We start from the raw sequence: 20572 nt of genomic DNA, 5'->3' as shown, positions 1-20572 counted from the left end.
GTGCTTCCAGCCCTGGCTCAGCCCAGTCAGTGCAGAGACAGGCAGGAGCCAGAGCTGTGTGCTGGCCACCAGGCTGGCTCTGGTCAGTGCCCACTGCCTAAAACCAGCCCCTGGTTTGGGCTGTTTGGTGGCAAACATCCTGGCTTGCTGTGCTGTGCTCTCCTGCAGCCTCTGTGCACCCCAGGGCTTTGTTTTGTGCCGTGGTGCAATCCCTCAGCATTAATTTTCTGTATAAGCCACCCATAGATAATTTAAGAGCGTTTTCTTTTAAGCACAGCAAGAATGACACATCGGCTGATTCCCCAAACGATTGCTTGTCTTGTGACAGAGCTGTTGACCTGCTCCTTTAATGCTACAAGTCTGCATCTAACTGCTTTCAATCCAACCTGCTTCCTTCTTTTTAATGAAATTCTCTCTTTAGCCTTTTTCCTGGGCTGGCTTTTCAACACTCACTTTAGAAATAGGCTTCTCAGTTCTTCCCTCTAACATCTTGCCCAGAGCTAACTTGCAGCTTCCCTCTGTCAGCTGTAAGATATAGATATACTGTTGTCTTAATTACTCATATTTCTCCTGCTGCTCATAATTCTGCTTGTTCCACCAAAGAGTTCTTCAGAGAGCTTTACTGCTTCCCTCTCCCTTTCTTTGGGGGTTTAAAGGTTGTCAGATATATAAACGATCCTTGTTGCAGAGCTTTGGTGGTGACTGTCCTTTGTGGAGAAGATTTAGGGGGATGGGAGGACTAAATACGGATGCTTTTAGGCTCCATCTCTGAGAAAGGAGAGAACACACATTGTGCTACCTTGCATAACAGAGCACCAGGGAGGGTGTTTGGCAAATCCCTTCTCTAATGAACAGCGAGGCAGCTGTTTCTTCTGCAGCTTAAAGTGCAGATGCTGATTGTCAGGAGAAGGGTTTTCTTTATCCACCACTGATTATCTGTGGCTGTATCTGGCTGACTGCTATTCCTCTAAAAATGCTGTTGAAAAGGGATTGGACACTTAAAAGAAAATCACTGCTGTGCCATAGGGAAGCTGTAGTCCTTTGTGGGTTGAGCTCTCTCTTTTATGATTATATAATACTGTTTCTGTTATCTCTATTAATTAATCTGTCTGCCACAGCAAGTATTACATGTTGAGTGATGTAGAGCAGACTGACAATGTGACATCCATGGTTTTTTGGCACAGATTGGAACAAATTTTGTCACCTCTGTGAGCTCTCTAGCGAGTTAAACCTTCGGCCAAATTCCTTCTCTTATGGCTACTTCGGATCCACTCTCCATTTTGGCAGCCCTCAGCTCCAAGGTAGTTCAGTGGCAGAATAGATTTTAGTATTCAGCTGATTGTCTCAGTTCAGCTGGCTGACAGGTTCAGGACGCAGTACTGTGAGTTTATTGCTAATTTAATAAATTAGGAGCCTGTCAAACTGCTGTGGTTGAGTCTGTTTCCCTCATAGAGCTTGTGCTGGTGGAGTGGCTGGAGGTGGGACTGTGCTTTCCATAAGTGGGGCTTAATCTCCTCGCTCCAGGTTTTGTTGTGGTTCTTTTATATATTATTTTATATATTTATAGAATTTTTTCAAATAATTATCTGGTGAAAATGCCGTGCAAGAAATATTTGAACAACAGAGTGGTGAGAGGTGGTGATACCAAAGATAACATGCAGGTTTCATCTGGTCTAATGGCAGTAACAGGCAAATAAACACCAGGCTGCAGTAAGTCATGACCAAACTCCTCCAGTAGCACAGACGAGACTAAAGAATCTGTTAGAGGAAGCAAATGGAAACAAATGAGCGAAACTGGTGAGAGAAATTAGAAATAAAGAGTAATTTGATTATGTGTAGAGGAATAGCATGGGGAAAATAAATCTTCAAGTCAGTGCTTTGCTCTTGAAGAGCTGAAAGGGATCAGAGGAGCTGTGTTGGGCAAGTCAAGTTCCAGGCAAGGTCACAGGAGTGAGGACACGAGGGAAATCCTGGCAGTTGTCTCAGTTCAGACCATTGCCTGTAGGAAACTCGGAGTCAGGGAACACCATGTGGATAACACATGGTGCAACCCCAGCCCCAGACTGGACAAGAGAACTGGTGAGGAGGGCCCTGTTAAAAGTACAGGTTCCCTGAGGTTTGCCACAGGAATGTGCTTGGTGCAGAGAAAACAGCCACAGGCTGTGATGCTCAGCGTGGGCATCACTCTTTCCATGCGCAGGGAGAGCTCTGCCTGGGATCAGACTGCCCCAGCATCTCCCTGCCTGAGCAGAGCAGGGCACCAGGGCTCCTCCAGAAGGACTCTGGGGCCACCACTGAGCCTAGCACTGCTCTGAGGGCTGCTGGAGGCTGCAGAGTGCATGTGGTGAGCTGGTATTTTGCTCTATTTACTCAAGGTTTCCTCTTGGAATCCCAGAGCTGCCTCCTGGAGCACAGGGCTGGGTAAGCTGGTGGCCAGGCAGCTGCTTTGGCACCCTGGCCACTCTGGCACTGGGCAGCCCCTCCCTTGAAGAGGTGTTGGGCAAAGGCACTGACCTGGTGCCTCAGCTCTCCAAATATAGGGATGTTTCCCCATGAACTCCTCTCTGCAAACCCAAGGGCTGTTAAAAGAAAAAGGTCTCATGACTGTGTAGTGCTTGGATGCCATGGCAATGTAGTTAGTTGCAGAGCAATCTTACTAAAAATGTCCATGGTGGAGGAGAGGACGGGGTGGGAGAGGATGGATGTTTAAAGGGGAGGAAGTTTCCAAACCTGTGGCTTCACCACAGCTTGGCTGCTTAAGCCGAGTCCTTCAGCAAAAATGTGAATCCAGAGGTTCAGAGCATAATGTTTACTACAGTGTCCATGTGGGAAAGAAAGCAGCACAAACTCTTGGAGGTGTTAAGGGATTATATAACAGCTTCCCACCCCCAAGCCTTTCCAAGCCTTTGGAAAATTTTATAAAGTATCTTAGGCTAAAAACCTTTTTGAGCTGCTGGATAACTTGAAGCAAACTTCAGAAAAGTATTCCCATTACTTTTCCCTTGTTCTCTTTTTTTCTCTTCATTGTTATCTATGGATCCAGGAACTCCCAGGCTGCTTAATACAAAGGAGGCAGACACGGGGTTCTGCATGAAACTCGGAAAGCCTTGGTGCAGGAAAGCTGTGTTGCTGATTACTTTATCTCTGTTACTCTGCCAAACCCTCAGAATTTGGCAACCTGGGCCTTTTTATATCCGCTAGGCCTTTTTTCCTCCCTCCCTCATGACCTCTGTGGCTGCATTTGCCAAAAGTTCCCCATATTAGATATGAGGCTGTGTATCAGCATCCACAGGGCAGATGCTCCCAAGCTGCTGAAGTATTGAAGAATTCCAGAATACTGGAATTGTGTGAAGCATTTGGAGTTCAACTTTAGCTCTGGTGAGCTGGAAGTTACTGTAGAGTCATTTCACCAAGTTCTGTTCTCAGCTGTGTCCTCTGGAGTGGAAGAAATCAGTTTCTGTTGTTTATGGTTAATCCTACTGCATATTTATATAAACAATTATAGACTTTAATTTTGGGTTAAATGAAGATTAACCATAGGAATAAAAGTAAGGTTTCATAGGGATATTTTTAAAACTTAAGTGATCCAGTGGAGGGTGAGCTAGGATTTGGTGGTATTTTGGTGGATTTCTGTATTCAGACATTGTTTTTTATTTGAATTTTCCTGCATGTTAGGACAAGGCACAGGCAGACATGTTTTCCATCCTGAAGAACGAAACAGAGCTCAAGGAGTTGAGCTCAAATTGGCTTCCCCTGCAAAAAAAATTCTGTCACCCAAATCATAATTTTAAAGCGTGAAAATTCTTCATCAGGACAGCAACATTTTAACTCCTTACATTTTGCAGAGCTAAAAAAAAAAAAAATCCCCATTCACTGAAGTTGTTCAGAGTTTGCTCTGGGTTGTAAAAGTCTGTAAGGTCACCTTGATGGTTGCACGTCAGTGTGGTCCTGACAGGCTGTTCTCAAGAAGACAACTGTTGCTGTGATTTAATCCAAATCTGTTTAATCACATATAATCCACATAACTCAAATATACTCGCCTAGGATCCAGTTTCAGAGCTGTACTGAAGGGAGAGAAATCTTTTGTTGTCACAAGCCCTGCTGACATCAGTGGGGTTTCTTATTGATGCGGGACTTAGTGCTGGCACATGCTATTACAGCAAAATTTGGGGTTTAGCATATTTGCAATTTACTGTATTTTTAAGAAGCTGTTGCTTGGAGATTAGTGAGTAAATGAACTCTGGGTCACATCCAGCAAAATCCTGGACTGAAGAGTTGTGCCAAGTGCCAGGGAAAATCATACAATAATCTGAAATAATTTGTGGTGTGATTAAAAAAACCTGTAAATGTTTGGTTTATATTATTGTCTTAGAAATTTCATTTGCTACGAATGAAAAAAGATACTGTGCTTCCCTCAAGGCATTCTGTGTTGGGTCAGAAATGTTTCAACAACAAAAAAACATAGGATTTGTCAGCATAAATAACACCCGGATGTTATTGCAGTGTTACCAGTTATGATTTTCATCTCAAAGTTCCCAAAATCTACTCAGCCCCTGTTACTGGGATGTGGAATCATTGTCTATGTAATCAGAGACTCCTTCCCCCCATGGTGTTTACTAGGAATTTACATCTCCATGGCTCTGTGGCCTTGGAGCCCTGCATCCCCAAACCTGCATCCAAAACCTTCACTTAAAAACCTTCACCCCAAACCCTGCATTCCCAAACCCTGCATCCCAAACCTGCATCCCAAAACCTTTTCAGAGCCAGGGGAGTTGTAAACAGCTGAGCAATCCTGGTGAACAGAGCCCACACAACTGTGCAAAGTAATCCCTAAAAAAATGATGGAAAGGGCAAAAAGAAAACATCATGCTTTCCAAACCACTGAGATCTCAGCCAGGCTTCAAGGTAAATACTGGAATAAATAAATAGTGCATGGTCTGAGAGGCTGAATCCATACCCATAACCACAGTTTGTTGCTCATCTAGTGAAATAATAAATACAAGGTGAACTTTTTTCAGCTTGCAAACTGTGTCACCTCTGGTGCATTTCTGACGTGACTGTTTTTTTTCTCTCTGTGGCCATTTCGCAATTTTCTCTGGGTTTGTTTTGATTGTAAATAGGCACACACATTAGCTAAAGCCAGATAATTTTCTCCTGGCCAGCTTTGCCAGTAAATCACTGAGCTATGTAATTGGGTTTGTATAAAATTATGCACTGCAAACTTGGGAATAAGTAAAACAAAAACAAAAAGTTGATTTTTGTAAATAGTACCATTTATTTTACATTCAAAACTTCTATTTGCCTCCATTTTTCTATTCCCTATCATGATCATTCTTTAAATGTTGAATGAAAATCCAGCTACAGGATAAATTCAAGCAGAGCTGGTAATAATTTCTGGTTTGGCTTGTAGGTGAAGTTGAATACAGTGGTTAACTACAAGCAGTATATTCTGAAGATGATGGTGTTCAGACAAATACCCAATTTGATTCTGAGAAGCATGAGAAGAACAGGTGAGAACCCTTGAGATTGATGCAGAAATAATCAGTATTTTGATGGTCAGGAAAAATATTGCTTCAGCAGCACAATAGATATTCTATTAAAAACTCAACATACTAATTACCATCTGCCTAAAAACTTATTATAAATGAAGTGGAGATAGAAACATGTTTATATTATGGGGAGGCTTATTTTCTGATAAGCAGGAAACCAGTCACACATCTTCACAAACATAATTTTAGCTGTTTTAATTAGCAGGTTTGCTTTGATTGAATTCAGCAATTCCTTCTATCTTTACTGACACGTGCAAATAAAATGGGCTGACCTGACTCCTGACACCCTGTTTCCTTTTTCATTTCTGGATTTGTTCTTGTTGATTCTGGCAGTGTTTACGGTGGAATGATGGGGTCAGCACTTCCTCCCAGCACGGCCACAGATGGAGGGTGGGGATGACAACTCTACATCTGAGGGGGCTTTTTTCCCCCCCAGCACTGCTGATTCCCGAGGTGCTGGATGTCAAAGGCCAGCAGGAGTCCCAATAACTTCCAGCTTCCAATTCCATTTAGGGTCAGAATGACAAAAAAATGTACTTTTTTTTGTGTAGTTGTGATAAAAGTGAAGCGGCCTTTTATTTGCTATAGAGCCAGACCCTGGAAAGAAGCCCCATGTGTGCATCACCTTTGGGTGGAAAAACAAGCTTTAAAGCTGTCAGAATTCATATATTTAATGTTTGGTGATTTGGTGGGTTTATTTAACAGTGAAAGTTGTTATTGACAGAATAAGAACACGTAGTCCAGGATAAAATCACAACATTAATACACTGACAAAACCCCAATCTGTGTTGACTTTGTTGAGTTTTTTGTTGGTCTGAGGGCTTGGAAAGTATTTTTTCTTCTTTATGTCAGAAAAAACGATTGTTAATAAGCCAGGTGTTGTTCTCCCTTCCCTCTGCACCCCTCCCTCTGTAGTCTCATAGCTCTATGATAGGTAATTAAAGCAATCACTGAAATGTTTCAAAGCTACTGCAGACTTTACTTGACTTTTACAATTCCTATTTGAAGAAGAATGTTAAAATTAATTTGTATCTGGCTCAGCAAAGTTCTCTTTACTTGAGCAATGGACTTTACAACATTACCAACAAAAAGAATGGAATTAATATTATATTTGCCATTATCTAGGGTTATTCTGTTAACTGTTTTATACTGGAAATTAATTTCAATATCATACAGATGCCTACAAGTCTTGAATGCAGCAGTTTTAGCATGCAGCCACAGCTCTCCTAGTTCATAATTGTGGTAAAAATAAGAATTCAAACGGAATAAACTTGCCAGAACAATTAAATGATTCTGCCCCCAGATAATGGAAGGACAAAGTTTATATTCTTGGACTGTAAAATCTGTAAGAGGGAAAAGTGTTATTAAAGAAGTATTGTGTGGTTATTTTGAAAGGAATGGTAATTTCACAAGTTTGCCTTTCTAGTGAAGAAAAATACTTTGGAGATGTTGGGATAGGAGCATTTTTGATGTGGAAATGCTCCTCTGTTTTTCTTCCCCATCTCTATATTTTGTATTTCAGTTCCCTGCTTCTGTAGGGCTTTGGAAGCCTTGTAATTTATCCTTTATGGAATTCTTGGTCTATGGGACAGGATTTTATTATTAAAATAAGCTTTCTTGTAATGTAATCTTTTTGATTCTTGAAACACCCATAATCTTTACAAATGAGTGTTTTATGTCCCTGTAAAGGGGATTCTTCTTCTCTCCTTTCCTGACTTGTCCCTCTTTGGGATTGGCACTTCCCTGGCATGGGCAGGAGTGGTGGCAACCACTGCAAGCAGAAGAGACAAGTTGAGGAATTTTCGGGATGAATGGAATTGGCTCAGGCTTTGAAATTACTGATTAAAAAAAGGAAAAGGCCATGTAGGATGAAAGGTTTTGTATCTCCCTCGTTGGTGTGTGGGGAATCCTTGCCTGGCGTGGAAGTCAATATGTGAATAAAGCAAATGTTTTTAATGTTTACTTACGGAAATATGAGAGATACCAGGGAACAGGGTGCAAACCAAAAATATCAATACTGAGAAATTCAAATAGGGACTTTTCCCCATTAAATTTCATATATACGACTATGCGCAAACATTTCCCATTTGTGAACGACAGCATAGCCTCATCCTGGTTTTGTTCCTTTGTGGACATTTTTAACTCCTTCATGAATATTTCTAAATCCTTTTCTTCTAACCACACACAGATATGGCAAAAAAATTTACAAATGTGGATAAAAATGCAACTTAAATCCTCATCTGTCATTGCATCAAGAGAACTCAATCTGACAGTGTTTTTTTGACAGGTGGAACAAAGAGCAATAAATTAATTCTGAACATTTATGATCTTGCATTATAAAGACTCCAACAGACTGTGTTCAAAATCAGTTGTCAGACTCATGGGGATTAATAACTCTGGTTCTGTAACCTTTTCCGTATCTGCAGCCTGGCTGAGGGCACGTTTCAAGATCTGCTGCCATATTTCATTATTACAACCTCCGTTTGAAAGACCTTTGTGATGCTTAAAAAAAGAAACAGATTAGTTTTTAGTAGGGCTAGATGAACAACTCAGAATTAATAATTCACTCAGTGAATTTTGCCTCTTATTCTGTAGGAAGAATGAAGAAAAAATGGTTGTGAGATTTTTTCTAGTGACTCATTGGGTTTTTTATTATTTGAAAGTAGAAATCAGAATTCAGGCTGTGCTATGTATTTGTGATTGATCAGTCAGATGGTATGGGTTTAAATCCCCAATTAATTGAGGACAAATACTAGAATAAATTTCGTTATTAAATATTTGAGGAGACAGTATTTAAAAATATTTTTCCACCTGCACACAAGCTTAAAATCAGGTTTGGAAAGAACTCTTGAAAGTAAAAATCCAAGTGCATGAAAATTGCTGGAAAGGAAACATAAATAATGCAGGAATGTGGCCAAGCCAAGTTTTTTACAAAACACAAATAAGTTTGAGGCTTCCACAAAGTTTCCCTTCTTAGCTCCAGCACCTGTTTTGGGAGAAGAGTAATAAATATTGGGATAAATATGGAAGCAAGGCAAATGAGAGATTTATTGAATTTCCCTGCCTCCTCAGCCACTGCACTGTGTTTTATGGAAGTGAAATGTTTGATGTAAGTGAAGCCACATGAAGGATTGGCATCTTATGGCTCTCTCTGCCTCCCAGTGGAATGTTTGCATCCCACCCATGCCAGGCTAAGAGGCATCCGTGTCTTCTCCTGCATTTTCGTGCACTTGACTTTGCCTTCTTCCTAAATAGAGATAAAACAGTTAAATATTTCCCAACAAAACCCCCACATGTGTTCTCCAAGGCCGTGCATGCCATCAAACTGTCATTTCCTTTGATTAACCTTCACCTGACCTCCCTGCCCAAGGCGCTTTCCGACCCCCTTGTTCCTCCACTTAAGCCTGGTGCTCTCTCATGTGAGTGCCTCTGTCACTCAGGAGCTTGACACGTTCCTGGAGAGCCCAGTGAAGATATTAGGATGGAAAACTGGGCAGAATTTGACCCAGATTACACAACCTAGAGCTGGATGTGTCCGGAAGTGCAAAGGAAACGCAGCCCGGATAAGAGCAGGTGAAGAAACTTGAATTTTAAGAGTGTCTATTAAGTGTTTTATGAATATTGTGGAATATTTAAGATCATAAAAGGTTCATGACTGAGATCCACAGGACTTTTCTGTTGTACCTCCTTCATGTTCTCAGGAAGGGCCAGTTTGTGGAGAATAAAATCACAACCAGTAGAGGATCAGAGTTGAGTCACCTCCTTACAACAACAGTTTGAAAATTGCCAGGGTCATCTATTTTATCATTTTGAAATCCAACAGGTCTATTTTTAATCTCAATTTTTATCTACAGGAAGCAAGAAAATGAAAATTAGGAAGGCCAGAAGAAATGAAACATTTCAAAATTATTCCTCCCTACAAAAATTTGTTACTTCAAACTGAGCTTTTTTTGCCTGGTGGTTTGCAAGAAATGCTGATGTTTGTGTCAGTGTGGGACAATTTTATTTTATTTTTTTGTCCTGAAATTCCTTTAGAGAGAACAATATGGAACTGAGATGTTATGAATCCACGCGGATCACGCTTTGGGCTGACAGCAGAGAACAGCAAAGCCTACACTGAATCCATAACTTCTGCTTATGGAATAAAATATATTTTGGGATGATAACAGAGGCCATGTGTGGTGAAGAATCTCTTCATCCTAAGGTAAGCTGGTACAGTGGCACAAGCTGAAACTAAGCACTTTGGTTCTAGGCTTAATTTGACTGTTAAATTTCATATTTTTTGCTGAGAGATTAAAAATATGCCATCAGAAGCCTCAGCATCACATCAATTCCTATGGATGAGGATGGTTTATCCCTTAAAACAGTCTGTGATGTAGTAAATAGGTCAGAAAATTCCTCAACATTTCATCACCCAGCATAATTCACAGAACTTACAGGATTTTTGTAGATAGAGAATCCTGCAAATGTTTAGTTAGAAAAGACCTTTAAGACCATCAAGTCCTTTTTTTTTTCTGAATCCCACTTTGTCCTTTTTTTTTAATTATCCCATTAACACTTCAAGAACAGAGTCTAAGTATGGAGCATTCCTTGATTTCTACTCAACCCCTGAGATCATGAAACCTATTGGAAAATAGTTTTAAAGCAAGAAAAAATTGCAATGTAAGATTCCTGTGCAAACACTGGATCCATTCCTTCTGCCAAGAGTTTATAATCTATTTTTTAAGTTTTTATTCATGCTGGATTTTTTTTCCCCCACCATTCCAATGGGAATGTTACATTTATGAATCAGGTGGAAGCAGATATTGCAGATGTACAGTGAGGATGTTGGTGAGAACTTCTAGCATGACATGGTTGGTGGACCAGTAACACCAAGTTCCTGCACTGGTGGGAACTGGTGTGACTGGTTCAACTCTGTTTTAATTAATACCTAAAAAAATCATTCTATAATTCCACAGGGATTGTAAAAAATCCCACTTTTGGAGTAAATGTGACCCGTTATTGTCCCTGTTAAGGTTTTTGCAAATGATTCTCCAGAAAAAAACCCCAATATTTTCTGTGCAATCCTCCCCCAAACCAATCTGCAATTATAGGGTTGTACTCATCTGCTGGAGTAGAGAATTTAAATGGAAGAACAAAAAGAAACTGAAATTGCCTTAGGGATTGAGGTCAGGTGAAGGTTAATCAAAGGAAATGACAGTAAAATGGCATTCAGGGCTCTTGGTACATTTTTAATCATTCCTCTCTCTGTCGCTCATAAAAGACACAAAAATGTCCAACTTTTTGCCATTGTATTTAGTTAAGGATGACTTATTTTTGTCTTGATTGTTTTAAAATAGCCTTTCTTTTTGATTTTTCTCATAGATTTAGCTCCTGAAAACTTGCATTGCAGTGCCTTAATGATGTGTGTGGGAAATTGGGAATGTGTGGAGGAGGAGGAAGAAGAATGTTAAGAAAAGGGAGTAATTTTACCCAGAATATCTCTCATTTTAACTTCTCTTTCTCGAGTGATAGATTTTGAAGGATTTCTAGAAGTCATGAGTTTAGGGGATAAATACTCAGAAAAGTGAAATATTCACATTATTACACGTGTCAAGCTAAGTGAAGTTCATGATTACAACTACTGGAAACAAGAATAGTTTATTTCATGCTCTGCTATCTAGAAGTTATTGTTCTGGTTTTAAATCTAAGTATTTTTTGTAAAAAATATTAGAATAATCTCCACGATTGCTATGAAATTGTGAAGTCATGTCTGAATTTGCAGGCTGTTGGTTATACTCTAATTTTGTGTATGTGAAAAGGCCCCATTTGGGAACTTTTCGTTCTCAAGTTTGGAGTTGCCACTTTATGCCCGTCACCTCAGATAACTTTGGCATAACTACAACAGGAACAGGAGCAACTTTATGTAACTTATAACTGCCCAAGGCGACTTTTAAAAAATGTGAGCAATGCATTTTTTTTTCCAACTGTTTGTATAGACTCCCTTCCCCCTGTAATACAAAGGGTCCTAAATGGGATGCAATAAACCCAAACAGCTTTTAATTGCGGTAACTTGGTGTAGCAAATGTGTTCGCCCTGCTCTTTTCATCAGTGTTGTGCACTGAGCCCCTTGAATGATGCAGCTGGAGCTGAGCTAAGGCAGGACCTTGAGCCAAGTTTAGGCAAGACCTTAAGCCTTTGGAGAGGTTTAAAAACACATCCCTGCAGTCCCATGCAAAGAGTGTCCCCACTGTGAGTTGCAGGAAAATGAGATTTTATACATATAAGATGCTCCACACTTTGGGAAAAAAAAAAAAAATAGTCTGGAAGTGATTTCCTTGTGTGTCCTTGTGCTGCTGTGACCGGGATTGCCACTGGGAATGTGGCACTTTTCCACCAGATCCCGCTTAGCAAGAGCTGCCACATGGATGCCAGATGGGCCCTTTGCCAGGGAGGAGGAGGAGGAGGAGGGAAAGCCCTGCCCACCCTACCAACGCTGCTGAGAAAAAGCCTGTCAGGGAATTAGTGTAAAAATTGGGAAAAATGGGGATTCTGTATCAGAAGTCATTGAGCAAAGGTTGAGTTGAGCTGAGCTCACTTCCAGGGAAGGGCAGAGGAACGTGGTGAGGAAGGCTGGGCTCTGGTGCTGGGAGTACAGAAGCTCTCAGCAACAAGTGCCTGGTTTTGCAGGCACAGGGAGATGAGGAACCTGGGGGTTTCCATGTTCACAAGGTCTGACTGGGATTTTCTGATGCTGTAACAATGCCAGTGTCAGGTTTATGGAGGGCATTTTTCAACACAGCCTCAGTCCGAGCAGCCAGTTCTGCCCCTATAACTCCCTGTCTGGTAAAACCTCTGTCCTAATAACAGAAATCCAAATAATTTTTGGTGTGTCTTTGGCAAAACAGGAATATCTGTTTAAGAAAAAGAACAAAATGTGAGAGAGATCATTTAAAATGAAAATTGAGTACCTGAGTTGAGGGGAGCATTAACTGCTGTCAACTGGAAAACTCTTGGACTGAGGGAATGTGATTTTTCCACCTGGTCTAGTGGAAGATGCCCCTGCCCACAGCAGGAGAGTTGAAACTGGATGAGCTTTAATGTCCCTTTCAAACCAAACCGTTCTATGACTTTTTTATTTAACAAACAACATGACCTCAGAATTTTGCTGAAATAAACACTAAAGAATCATGGCCTATGGTGTTGTGTTATTTAGGAGTTGAGCTGGAGCCTAGATCCCAATAAGCTTCTCTGGTGGAAAGGCCGCTTGGGGAAACTCAGGTGAAGCAGTCAAGCTCATACATCCACACACACCATGTGGCTAGCTCAACTAGGAGAGGCAGAAGGCCTTGACACCAGATCAGTTCCAACAGGTTTATTTCCAGGAGCCAAAGGGAGACCCAGAGTCAAGAGACCAAGTCATGTGTTTGTCTCTGCTTAAGTATGGGGTTCAGCAGCCAATGACCTTGAGGTATGGGGGCAGAGCAAAGGGCAGGTAAGGTCAGTGACCTATAGGGGAGACAGGGCCAGTCACTGGGTCCCACAACCAATGGAGACACACCGAGGAGAGGAGAAACCAAGGGCCAGGGGCCTTGAGGGGGGAGGAACTGGGGCAAACCATGTGTACAGAGCACCACTGGGATGTTCCCTCTCTCAGGCTGGGCAGGTAATTATGGTCTGTCCTGCCAAGGCCAGACCCTGCGTATTATGTTGAGGGGCTGCAGGGATTCCACAATGGACAGATCATATCTCCATTTTTAAAACATCCAATTAAAATATTCAGTCTATTATACCCCTGCATGCCCAAGTATTATTCAAGTATGGCAAAGTTCAAGTTGGTTTGAGCATTTTTATTGCAACTACTGGGATCATCACTCCCTCTCCTGCCCACAGAGCCCATCCTGGATCAGGGCTGCTTGTGAGGACAAGAAGTTGTGATCTTAATGTAGCTGTGTAATATATGTTATAAATTAATTCATGCTAGAGAATTAAAATTACAGCATTAGTATAACCAAAGCCAGTGACAGGGAAGAAGTGATTCGCATCAGGAAGGAGGGATTCGTCAAGCAAGGATAAGCTGTCTCCACAAATGTTTATTCCAAAGGATTTTTCCTCTGACAAGACCCCAGTTGAAATGAATAACGGCAAGGAGACCAGCTCCTATTAATGCCTTTATTAAGATCAGCTCTAGGTGGGGGCTTGAGGGGTCGCATTCACCGCCGCTGCTCCCGATGGACGACGCAGGGGAGGAGGTGTTCCGCTTTGCTGCAGGGCAGAGCTGGGGCTTCCTCCTCACAAGAGTCCCTGGAAGACTGCTTTTATGGGCCCGTTCTCTAGGGGTGTCTGTCTGTCGACTGCTGTTTAAGTTATGGTGATGAGGTGAAACTCAGCTTTGGTTGGTTTGAGGTTCTCCATGGTTCTGCTGACTCAGAGTGGTTATTCTTAGTCCTTGATTTTGGGTTGGCTCATTGTTTTTTTGGGGTTTCATGTCCAAATAATGTCCCATAAGCACTTGAGATTTCTTCGTTTGCATGTCAGGTGGTGTCATCGGTTGCTATGCAGTTACTATGTGGGGGAGCAGTGGGAGGAGAGGAGGCAGGAGGAGAGGAGAGAGGAGAGATACAATTTCAAAGGGGTCCGAGATAAGTATCACTTAACAGAGAAAACATTTAGGGGAAATCATTTGCATAGATAACGGTATCTAACAGAGAAAGCCTTACAACAGACAAGGTAAACAGTATCTAGCTAAAAAGGCACTTTTACAGTAACAGCACTCAGGAACTTTGTATTTTATTTTTTACAATATCCCTCCTCTATCTTTTTGATCGGGCCTTTTGGCCCACATCAATTTGCAGTTTCTGGCTCTTGGGAATATAATTTTTAACTTTTGGTATTGGTCATATACTTTTCGGGCAGTTTTATGTTCTTGATTTTGAGTTTCTACTGTCATCATTTTGGTTTGCTTTTGATCAGTTACCCCTGGGATTTGGAGACTTGCTTGGACTGTGGATGTTACTGTTCGTATTAGGCATGGGAGTAGACATGGTAGGAACAGAAAACTTACGAATGCACTTACTATGATAAACACCACTTTCTTCCACCACTCTCCTTTAAATGACCAAAAATTATTCCACCAATCAGAATTTACTAGGGGAGTCCAATCTTGGGTACCCACGTGTGCAATTTTACGTATTTCTTTAGAGATATTTTTGATTACTTCACTCTTGTCATCGATCTCCAAGCAGCACTCTGAAGAACTGAACTTGCCACAGATTCCTCCTTCATCAGCTAATAAATAATCTACCGCAAGTTGGATTTGGTAGACTACAGCTTTAGTTTGAGCTAACTGATTGCTAATATGGTCTAAAGTAAGTGCTGTTTTGTTGGAAGCAATCTCAAGTACTGCTTGGAGTCGAATGATTCTGTTCAACATGTAAATTGGGGTACGGTATCCCTAAGATCCATCTTGGGCCCAGGTGGCTGGCCCATAAGTTTTGATTATTTCTTCTGGAGTCCAGACTTTTCCTTTCCAACTCTGGGTACTCTCCATGTTAATTATATGCCGCTTTTTGTGGCTGGTTTTTCTTAGGTCATCATAGAGAGGGATTCCTAAATGTGATGCTGACTCCTTTGGGAGGAGGAAGAAAGTGGGTTTAATAACCCCCATAGTGCAACTCCCTCCCCAGTCCCCTGGGAAATGGGTGTATGCTGTACTCCCACAGATCCAAAATAGGTACTCAGAGGCTTTCTAGAAATCATCTTGTACTTTTGTAGGATATTCCCAATATTTAGATATTTCTCTCACTCCCCAAAAAGGGTTTATTCCTTTTCCAGCACATTTGTATAGTCTATATCTTTCGTGGTAAATACACCCTCTTTCCTTTTCCCAATGGACCAATACCGATTTGGCTCTCGAGGAACCCAATAACTATCAGAATCTTTTATTATTAGATACCTTTTGCAAGTCATTGTTCCTACTTGGGTTGTATACCTCTTCCCTGTTCTTTTAATACATTCTTCACTGATCACTGGTGATTTCAAATCCCACTGCTCTCTCCTCTTCTGACAGGATTCCAGAACATCTGGACACAACCCTGTGCCATGTGCTCCAGGAAGACCTTGCCTGAGCAGGGAGGTTGGCACCAATGGTGCCTCCAACCTTACCCATTATTCTGTGATGGTCTGGAGGAGGGCATTAACAACCAGGACATTTCTCTGTGGGGTTGGTTTGGAAACAGGAGGTGCCTGGAAGGAGATATTTGCAATCAGGGAGGTTGTCCCTGCTGAAATCATCAGAAATTTGGGAGGATTGTGGCTGCCTGGGCAGCCCTGAGAGACTTTGGACCATTTGCTGAAGCCACCTGTGGTTATGGGTTTAGAGAATGTGTCACTATTTTACTCTGGCATCCATTCAAAGTCCTAATTCTGTGCATTAGTGTCTTTCAGATGAAGGAAGTTAAATCCTTTCTTGCCCCTGGTGTCTGAGTAAATTGATATGAAATTCTCTAATGAAAAGACATTTGTTGTCAGCAGAGGCAAGCAACAAGAAAATCTGGAACAGGAGGTAACTTCATGATGGATTCTACATCCTCAGGTACTTTCTAAGCTCTGAGGATTAATTTTCTATTATATCCACGTGTGGAGCTTCCCTTAAATACACTTCCACTAACAATGTAATACTTTTTTCAATTACAGTATCATAAAATGTTACAACTTTTTTTGACATTCTGCCACTTGGAGGCCAAGGCTTTCATCATTGTGACTGTTGTTGCCCCCTTTTGCTTTTGTTAAATGAAGCATCTTTTTGCTGCCCCACTGAAGCCATGGTTTTATGGAGAAAAAGGAAAAAATAGGGAAAAAAACCCTTGGGAACTGAACTTCTACTGGGGTTTGCACTCCATGAGCTTGATCTGCAAGTCCTGACAGACTTGCAAATCCTTCACAAGTGCCTCTTCTCAATATTTTAGCTCAGTTGCCTCAGTTTACTTTATTATCTTTATTTTTTTAGATTTCTTTGTATATTCTTTATTTTACCATTGCTATTTCCTGTATAGTAACTGAGAATTCTTTCAGACAAAAAAGGACATTTTTACTTGTCTACATGCTTAACTGTGTGAGATAAAGCCAGAGCACCAGAGATCCAGAATTTCCTGCAGTGCATCAGAATTTCATAGTGCATCTAAAAATTAATTGCTTAGGATATGAGCCAATGGTTTATCAAGAAGAAGGATTTGCATAACTACAGGTTACAACCTATTTTAGGAGAGTGGTCAGTAGCTCAAATAGTTTGGAGTTCTCCACCTGGAAGTGTAGGGAGTTGGAGAAGGAAAAATAGTGCAAGGTGTCTGAAAATGACCTGAGTGCTAAGGAGAGGCTCCAACGTTGGTGGGGCTGTGTTCCCTTTTGGAACACTGATGGATCAGTGCTGTGGAGTCACTTCTGGTAGAACAAGGCTTGAGAGGATTTCTTCACCTGGGAACTCACAGAACCCTTTTGATTTTGTTGGCACCAAGGAGGAAGGATTCCCTGATTTCACAGGACAGCTCAAAACTGTAATTTTGGGAATATTAATCCAGTTGCCCCCAAGTAAATCAGTATTTTTTTATGTTTTTATGATTTTAGAACCAAAATTAGGTATCTTTAATGTAAATATGTGATTTTACAGCAAAATGTTACTAAATCAGGACAAGATGAATTGAGAAGTTGGAGGTGATTGTAGAGGGAGCTTGGGCAGATATGGAGATTCCCATGGGAGAGCAGAGGCTCCTTGTGCAGGCACAGGGCAGGCAGGGACCAGGAGCTCTATCCCCCAGCCAGGATGGAATCATGGAAATGTTTGGGTTTGAAGGACCTTAAAGCCCATCCAGTTCCACCCCCTGCCATGGGCAGGGACACCTTCCACTATCCCAGGTTTCTCCAAGCCCGGTCCAGCCTGGCCTTGGACACTTCCAGGGATGGGGAGTCCACAACCCAAAGGCTGGGTCAATAGAAGTATTGGAAAACAAGGCTACCCAACTGCTTTCCCACATTTTCTATCTCCTTCAGTGAGGAAAAGAGGGAAAAGCCTTCCTGACACAATGTTCACAAGGGACATGTCACCAAGTGTCAGTGCAGGGAACATGAATTGATCCCAGTTAATCTTCCCTGCTTTCTTTACACACCTCCATTTTATAAACTGGAATTGGCAGGGAATTATGGCCACAAAACCTGATTTCTGCCTCAGTTCTGCTCCTTGGCACAGAACTACCTGACAATTAATATTTGTGTATACCTTTTGAAATCTCTGACCTTTGGGGAGTTGACAGAGCTATAATACTGGTCTTTGTGTGCTCACCTGGCTTTTAAAGTCCCTGCCTGGTGGATGTAAGTTCAGTGGATACAGATCTGAAACTTGATTTCCTCAGTATAGCTGCATTAGCATTCAGCTGTGGGTATGTAAAATAATAGTATTAAAAGCAACCTTCCATCCTGTTGTCATGGATGCAGCACAGCCCAATCATGGGAGCACTATGCCACCAGTCTTTGTACAATCTCATTTTTATCTACAAATTTTGATTTAATTATACCAGAATTTCTGCAGCCGTCTATAATATATGATTTTATTTTCCATTTCAAGCATAAAAATGTAAGAATTGAGCAGCTCAAGCTCTTTGTCCAGTGCTCTCTTTTTTTTTTTTTTTTTTTTTGCATTCCAAGTGTCTGTCAGTATTAATTATGAGACTGTGTGAAATAAGTAGCCATGAAAGATGCCTGCTTTTATGACAGAATGAGTGGTTTCATGAATTTTGAAGGAGCATATTTGTATTTTCTGTTCTTGAACTACATGGGCTACTCACAAATATGACAGAAGATAATTGTTTGAGGAATTATGATGCCTTTCAAGATTTTGTGAGATATTACTATTTTCATAATCTTTCATTTATCAGCTTCTACGCCTTGATTTATTTATGGGTGTAATTTGGAAATTAAAGTACTCCCACTCTGGCAGCAAAGGTACATGTTTGCTTTGCATGGCTCATGCTCCCTCCCCTTGGCAAAAATAATGAATGTGCTAATTTTTGTGCCAGACACCGAAGGAAGGTGCCAGGACTGGGGGCAGTCAGGTGTGATCCTGGCCCACGTGAGCCATGAGGGAAGAGTTTGAAGCCTTGGGATGAGCGGGGATTTCAATCTCCAGCAGCACCCATGGCAGCAGGCAGAGCATGTGCTCAGTTTGTTAGGATTTAAATGAAGGCATTGTTAGCAGGGATTTTGTGTGAGTGAGTAAAGGCTTCAAGCCTTTAATTGACTTGGAAAATCTTTTTAGTTGTGATTAGAGGGACAGATACTCAGCTGGTGAGGACTGATGGTGCTTCATTGAATCAATTTTCATACCCTGTCTGGAGTCAATGGAGCAGGGCTCATTTATAACCCTGTACCTGGCCTGTTATTATAAAAAAAACTTTACAAGCCTGATATCTGAGCGGTACAATAACCTTTTATCAGGGAGCTGATTGGCTCAATTTAAAAAAAATCATCAAAATCAGGGGTAAAATCCTTGGGCTAATAAATTCAGTAGCATGAGCTATTTCCATTTGGTTGTGAATTTAAGTGTGGAAACCTATGGCTGTGTCCTATTTTCTTGAAAGCTCAGTGATGGATCCATCATACTTTCATATTTAGCATAAGGTTGTCTTCTTAAAGACTAAAATGAAGCATCTCTATATCTGTATGAAGCATCTCCATATGAAGCATCTTTTAAAGACTAAATGAAGCATCTATATATTATTTTCTGGTTTAGCCTTGAAGTTTGGTTTTTTTTTTTTTTCCCTTGGTAATATTATCTCACTTTGCATCCCATGATAACTGCACAAAAGTATTTTATTTTATGGTTAAAAAAAAAATCTGGATATCTTTCTGTATTAAACTTATCCCTAACATCTGAATATTATCACTGAAAATCCCCTCTCAAAATTCTGTGCATGCCCATAATTAAACTGCTTTGAAAGGTGCAGTCAGGAGAACCAGGCACCAACATTATGGAGTGAAAATTAAAGAGGCAAAACATCAGAGTGTCTACTGTATGTGCCTGCTGTTAGACACTCAAGCATGGAGAACAGGATACACCTCTATGGATGCATGGCTTTCCTTATTAAAAAAACACAGTAGGACTCACAGTAGGGGAACACACTAAAACAAGGCTTTATAGTAATTTCCTTGAAAGAAATTTCCCAAGATAGCAACTTAAAAAAGCTTTTAATCTCACGACTGGCTCTACAGTGAGTTTTACTGGAGCTGAGATTAAAAATGCCGTTAGATTGCAGCCAATCCGGTAGAGTTGGTCGGAAGCCTCTTCCCTCCCAAGAAAAGGATTAGGCCTTCCTTGTTAAAAATGGGCAGGAGACAATGTTTTCTCCTTAAAATGCCTTTATTGATCAGCTCTCAAAGGGGTAGCTCGAGGGATGGTCTGAGCCTTCGCTGCTCTTCCTGGTTCACCGTTGAGGAGGAGGGGCAATTCGACTTTGCAGCTTCGGTCACTGCAGAGCCGGGAGCCCGCCCTCGTAGGTGTTCCCAGAGCTCCCTCAGGCCAGCCCGATCCAGGGGTATCCCCTGCTTCTTGGGCACCCTTAAGTTACAGCGAGATACAAAAAAACTGTTTACTAACACTTTAGGGCATAGCCAGTTCAGTACTGTCTTTTGTGAGTCCGGATTTTGCATTGGTTTGTCTCGGCTGGGGATTTTTGGTGCCGATTATGTTCTGGCTTACAGAGGGGTTTCATGGGTGTTTCACTGATTTCCATGCCAGCAGGAAATGCCGACAGGGTGCACGTGGCACTGGCAGTGCTGGAGAACCCGTGCAGCGACAGGGCGCGCGGCAGGCGGCAGCGGCTGATTTGTGGCGGCGGCTGCCGCGGCGGCTGTGGCAGACCCGCGCTGCCGGGTGCACAGTCCCGGTGACGGCGGCGGCTGCTGCTCTGTCCCCCTCCGGGGAGTGCGGACGTGGAGAACAAGACCCCTCGCCCCCTCTGAGGCAACGGCAGTGACCCGGGTGGCGGCAGTGGCCC

The 20572-nt window shown here is 41.7% G+C and overlaps 1 long non-coding RNA gene across 1 annotated transcript; it reads left to right on the top strand.

Moving 5' to 3' along the window:
* Positions 1-5408: 5408 nt before the first annotated feature.
* On the top strand, positions 5409-14686 carry LOC310922030. The gene is made up of 3 exons (XR_014592277.1): positions 5409-5510; positions 9585-9753; positions 14502-14686. It is a non-coding gene; the product is annotated as an uncharacterized lncRNA (long non-coding RNA).
* Positions 14687-20572: the final 5886 nt, after the last annotated feature.

The sequence above is a fragment of the Zosterops lateralis genome, assembly GCF_965231275.1.
Source record: "Zosterops lateralis genome assembly, chromosome: W".
NCBI lineage: Eukaryota > Metazoa > Chordata > Aves > Passeriformes > Zosteropidae > Zosterops > Zosterops lateralis.
This window is presented reverse-complemented; position numbering and strand designations above follow the sequence as displayed.